We start from the raw sequence: 5,938 nt of genomic DNA on the forward strand, positions 1-5,938 counted from the left end.
GTCACCCCCCCCCCCCCCAGGCCTTCCAATAACTTTTTAAAAGGCACCAATCCGTCCAGGGCGTTTTTGGCCTGCCCTTTCTTCAAGGAGGTTAGAGCAGGGCCCTTCATTCGCACAACAGCCCTGTAAGGTAGGTTAGGCAGTGAGAGACCTCCCCCCCAGTGTCGGGATTGCAACCCAGTCTTTTCTGCTCATATGCTCTCTGCTGGGTTTTCTTCTCTGAATTCTTGTTTCTCGGTGCCTGTAGGATCCTGGCCAATGCTCTGAGGGGCCTCTGGGCATGTGCAGAGTGCAATGGGAGCAGCAGGGCTGGCCTGGACATGCCTCCAAGGAATTAAATATCCTGCGGAGAGGGCCAAGGTGGGTTGGTGGTCTTCCGCTGCTTCGGCTAGGCCCTTTACTTCTGAACTTTTTGTCTTGGAAATGAGGAAGAGTTTGGGTACTGTGGTAAATGAAGAGAGGCGAGGTTACGTGCGTGTTGATTCCAGTGGAGTCGATGTGCGAGTTTAGTGTAGCAAAGGAAACTAGAAGCCCAGTGGCCCAGGGTGGCATTGTGGTTAGACCGCTGGACTGAGAATTGGAAGGTCTGGGTTCGAATCCCCACACCAGTGTGGTGTAGCAGTTAGAATCATAGAACCATAATGAAAATGGAGGAGAGGAGAATGACGTAAGGCACTGGGTGTCCCCGTCGGGGAGAAAGGCAGGGTATAACTCAACTGACTGAAAGACTAAGCCACCGTGATCCCAGTAGGATCTGTTCTGAGTCGATTTGATTTATTTAATTTGTATCCTGCCTTCCCGGCCGAGGCCGGCTCAGGGCAACTAACAACAGAGTAACATTCCAACAATACAGAACAAAGTAAAAATTCTAACAATACGTATTAAAACATAACAACAATTAATATAAATACAGTGTTAAAACCAAAACATATAATAATAAAGTGCTGGCATAGTTCTTCACTATGCTCCATGGCCAGAAGATGGCAAAAATCCCTCCAGGATCTCCGCCCAAACTGGCTTGGAGAAAAGTGCTTCCTGACCCCAAAGTTGTGATCAGCATTTCCCTGGGCGTGTAAGAAAGGGCCACGAGAACTCAGCACTGATGCAACCCTTCCTGCCCAAATTCCCAGAATCAGCATTGCTGTCATCAGATGGCCATCTAGCCTCTGCTTAAAAACCTCCAAAGAAGGAGAGCCCACCACCAGCATTCCCTCTAAGCTGAGTTAGTGTGAGCTAGCTCCAGAGCAAACTAATTTATGCAGTAGCCAAATCCCTCACTCACAACTTTCATGCTAGTAGCTCAAAAAGTAGAATTTTTGCTCACAAGATCCTACAGCTTAGAGGGAGCATTGCCCACCACCTCCCAAGTGCTAGACTGTGATTTGGGAGACCCGGGTTTGATTCCTCACTCTGCCAGGAAAGCTCATGAGGTGACCCTGAGCCAGCCACACACTCTTCACCCAACCTACCTTACAGGGCTGTTGTGAGAATAAAATGGAGGAGAGGAGAACGACTTAAGGCACTGAGTTTCCCCGTTGGGGACTCAACTGACTAAAAGACTAAGCAACCGTGATCCCAGTGGGATCTGTTCTGAGGCGTATTTCACTTCTTCAGATACAAGAGCAAGAAAGGAACCCATTTATCTCATTTTCTTTCATCCTGTTGTTCCTGGAAAAGTGAGTGTCTCACCAAAGCTGCTTCGGGGGGAAAGGTTGTTCCGTCTTTTTAAGGTTTTGCCGAACGTTGGCTTTTGGTTCACGGATGTGCGGATGAGTATAATCTCTCGTGTTTCCCCCCCGCCAAGGCCCTCCCTTCACTTCCCCTGTCTTTTTGGTAAAAGAGTGGAAGGGAAGGCCAATTCCCTTTCAGCTTGGGAGGGCTTCTCTTTCTAGGGAGGGGAAGGAACGTCAGGCCTGTCTGCTTATTTTGGGCTGATAAGTGGTGTTCCTGGCAGACTGCCTCTCATGGGATGGCGGGGTGGGGCGGGGAATTGGACCAACTCTGTTGCGTGAGGTGTCGTTTTCTTTCTCAGCCCAGAGATTCCCTAAGCATTCACACTTCTAGCAGTGGTGCCGTCAAGTTGCAGCCGACCTAGGGCGACCCCGTAGGGATTTCAAGGCAAGAGGTGTTCAGAAGTGGTTGGCCATGGCCTGCCTCTGCGTAGCCGGGATTTCCTTGGTGGTCTCCCATCTCAGTGCTAACCAGGGCTGACCCTATTTAGTTTCTGAGTTGTGACCAGACTGGGCTAGTTTGGGCCAGGCGGGTCTGTGGAGTTGTAAATGAGTTCTGAAAGGTACACACAGATACACACGCACAAAAAGATGCAGAGAAGAGAGTTCTCTTGTTGGGGCAGACCTCACCTAAAAGGAGCCTATGATAACTGGCATGCAAATATTTCATACGGTAGCTGAGGGTGGGTGGGTGGCAATATACTGGGTCAGATTCTACCAAAAAAAGATGGGTGTGGTCAGGGTGGTGGTGGAAAGTACTGTCCTGTTGTGGCGAATTTCTGGTGACCCCCCCCCCCCAAGGGGTTTTTACACCAAAGCCATCTCTAGTTCCAGCTCCTGCCAACCTAGCAGTTCGAAAGCAAGAAATTGCAAGTAGATAAATAGGTACCACTTTGGTGGGAAGGGAGCAGCGTTCCGTGCGCCTTGGTGTTTAGTCATGCCGGCCACATGACCACGGAGAAGTCTTCGGACAGCGCTGGCTCTTTGGCTTTGAAACGGAGATGAGCACCGCAACCCTAGAGTCGGACTGGACTGGCTTTTGAGCGAGGGAAACCTTTACCTTTAAGGTTTTAAAGGCAAGAGACGAACAGAGGTGTTCTGCTGTTGCCTGCCTCTGCGTAGCAACCCTGGCTTTCCTTGATGGCCTCCATCCAAATACTCGTCAGCGCCGGCCCTGTTTAGCTTCCAGGAACCGATGGGATCAAGCCAGCCTGGGCCATCCAGGTCAAGGCAGTTTCCGGCTCCTCTGGATGTCCTCCCCCCCCCTCCCCAAGTCCCTGGGGAAAGCTTTTTGGCTGGGAGTGAAGAGGCAGGGGAAGTGTGCGTGTGCATGCACGCGTGTGTAGCCACCCGTCTCCCCGGCTCTCAGACTGAAGGGCTTGGGGTGGTTTTTGCTTCTAATCGTTGCTCATGTCTGAGCCTTTGCTTATACCTGTGTACTTTGGCGGAAAGAACACCCAAGTGCCATCGAGTCGCAGCCGGCTTACGGCAACCCCGGCAAGGGGCTTTCAAGGAGAGCGAGAAGCAAAAGGTGGTTGGCCATGGCCTTCCTCTGCAGGGTCTTCCTTGGTGGTCTCCCACCCAAGACTTATGGGGACCACAGCATGGGGCTTTCAAGGCCACTGAGAAGCAGAGGTGGTTGGCCATTGCCTTCCTCTGCAGAGTCTTCCTTGGTGGTCACCCATCCAAGACTTATGGCAACCCCATCAAGGGGCTTTCAAGGCGAGCGAGAAGTAAAAGGTGGTTGGCCACGGCCTTCCTCTGTAGAGTCTTCCTTGGTGGTCTCCCACCCAAGACTTATGGCGACCCCAGCAAGGGGCTTTCAAGGCCAGTGAGAAGCAGAGGTGGTTGGCCATTGCCTTCCTCTGCAGAGTCTTCCTTGGTGGTCTCCCACCCAAGACATATGGTGACCCCAGCAAGGGGCTTTCAAGGCCAGTGAGAAGCAGAGGTGGTTGGCCACGGCCTTCCTCTGCAGAGTCTTCCTTGGTGGTCTCCCATCCAAGGCCATGGGGTTTCAAGGCCAGTGAGAAGCAGAGGTGGTTGGCCATGGCCTTCCTCTGCAGAGTCTTCCTTGGTGGTCTCCCTTCCAGCTACTGACCCTGCACAGCTTCTGAGATCTGATGAAGTCGGGCTGTACCATGCCCCCCTGCCCTTCCAAGGTGGCTTATGAAGACTTAAAATAAATACAAACATCTGCACCTAGATGATAAAAGTCCAATAAAAATATCCAAACAGGCCTTTCAATCAGGTTGGTAACCCAAACGGCGTTGTACGACAGGCCTCGAGACCAACGCTCCCTCTAAGCTGTGGAGTCTTGTGAGCAGAAATTCTCCTCTGTGAGCCTACTGACATTAAAGTTGTGAGCAAGCGATTTTGGCTGCTGCACGAATTAGTTTGCTCTGGAGCCCTCCTTTCTGAGCTAAGACAAAAATGTGTGAGCCGGAGGCTGTGAGCTGGCTCACACTAGCTCAGCTTAGAGGGAACATTGCGCGAGACAGCTATAATGGGAGAAATCCTAAAACCATGGCGGCAAGACCTTATGGCATTAATTTTTTAAAAAATCAGACAGACAACAGCAGTTAAATCTGTGGAACGGATGCCATCCATATCTGTGTTTTTAATAGAAACCTGTAGACAGAGTGGCTTACAACTTCTTAAGGACTTCAAATAAGAGCAGTCTGTACCAAATGAACCTGTTGGAATAGAGTCCGCTTGCCTACCTATTTTTATTATTTATTTAATTTGTGCCCCGCCCTCCCCGCAAGCAGTGAAAAGGAGACCAAGGGAAAATGTATGCAGGTGTATTGGGGGCATAGACTTTGCAGGATCGTGGAGCCACCACATAAAAGACCCTGCTGTGATTCAACGACATCCGTGTGTTGTCCTAAAGGAAGCAATGCAGAGCGAAATCTCCGTACTAGATGCAGGGGGGGGGGCTTTGTGCAACCAGAAGGCTCTCTTGATATACTTGAGATGTCAAGTATGTTTGCCTAAAGCACCGAATCAGAAGAGGGGAGGCGATGGACTCCGTCAGGGAGGGGGACCGATGAGGGGGCCATCACGGCAAGGTTGGGCGGCCCCCTTTCCAGGTTGCACAAAATTAGGGACACCGTTCTGCTATCAGTAGCAGTGTGCCTAGTTGGGAGAAGAGTTCTAATTCTGGGAGGCCCCCAGGCCCCACCCGGAAGCTGTCAGCTCTGCAGGGGGGGGGGGGGGGGAGAAAGGAAGGGGTGTTTCAAAGCAAGCCGTGGTCTTGGAATATTTTAAAGGAGGGGAAAGGGCCCTCAGATGGCCTCCGTGTGTTTCCCAAATCTCTGCTTTCCCTTTTGCTTTCACTCGGGGATGTAAGTTCTCTCCTTCCTATTGTGAAATCTGCAGCCTGCTCCGTTCTGCTGGTAACTGAAGGCCAGTTCTAGACCGACACTCTGGAGTGTGTCATGTGCTGAAGAGGAAAAAGGGAACTGGCTGAAGCTTTGGGGTGGTGGTGGTGGGGAAAAGGCACGTAGGCCTGCCAACTGTGATTTGGGAAATTGCTTGGAGGGTGGGGCGAGGGGGAGGACCTCAGCAGAGTATAACGCCCACCCACGGATGCAGCCGTTTTCCTCCAGGGCGTCTGAGCTCTGTGGGCTAGAGATCAGATGTCATTCTGGGATATCTCCAGGCCAGAGGATTGGGAAATACCTGGAGACTGGTGTTTGGGGGAATATCTGGGGGTGGAACCTGGGGAGAGCAATGTTTGGGGAGGGGAGGGACCTCGGCATGGTATAATGCCAAAGAATCCACCCTCCCGAAGCAGCCTTTTCCTCCAGGGGAACTGGTCTTGGCCATCTGGAGATCCATCGTAATAGATCTCCAGGTGCCACCAGGAGGCTGGCAACCCTACCCCAGGCCCCACCTGGAGGTTGGCAACCTGGCTAAGAGAGCTTGCCTGGGAGTAAGCTGAAGAAAACAGGACTGAGTTGTGAGCAGAGTTGCTTAGGGTCTCTCCCCTAATGTCCGGGAAGGTTTTACGTCCAATCGTTCTGCGTGGAGTGGGCCAGCTCCCACCCTCCGTTGTTCCAGCCAACGAGGGAAGTCGTAGCGATGATTGGCATGCTCACTCCTTGGCTCCCTGATAAGCCATGCCGTCCTACTAAGCAAACTGGGTGGAAAAGATGCTCTCTCTGTGATCCTTTTTGTTTGGTTGATTGCAGTTGTGGCTGGGGGGG

General features: G+C 51.9%; 1 protein-coding gene across 1 annotated transcript in view; it reads left to right on the forward strand.

Moving 5' to 3' along the window:
• BRI3 (brain protein I3) overlaps window positions 1-5,938 on the forward strand; it is a 26,784-nt gene that overhangs the window by 816 nt on the left and 20,030 nt on the right. The window lies entirely within an intron of this gene.

This window comes from Gekko japonicus, unplaced genomic scaffold, assembly GCF_001447785.1.
Source record: "Gekko japonicus isolate JY-2015 unplaced genomic scaffold, Gekko_japonicus_V1.1 scaffold2745, whole genome shotgun sequence".
Taxonomy (NCBI): Eukaryota; Metazoa; Chordata; class Lepidosauria; order Squamata; family Gekkonidae; genus Gekko; species Gekko japonicus.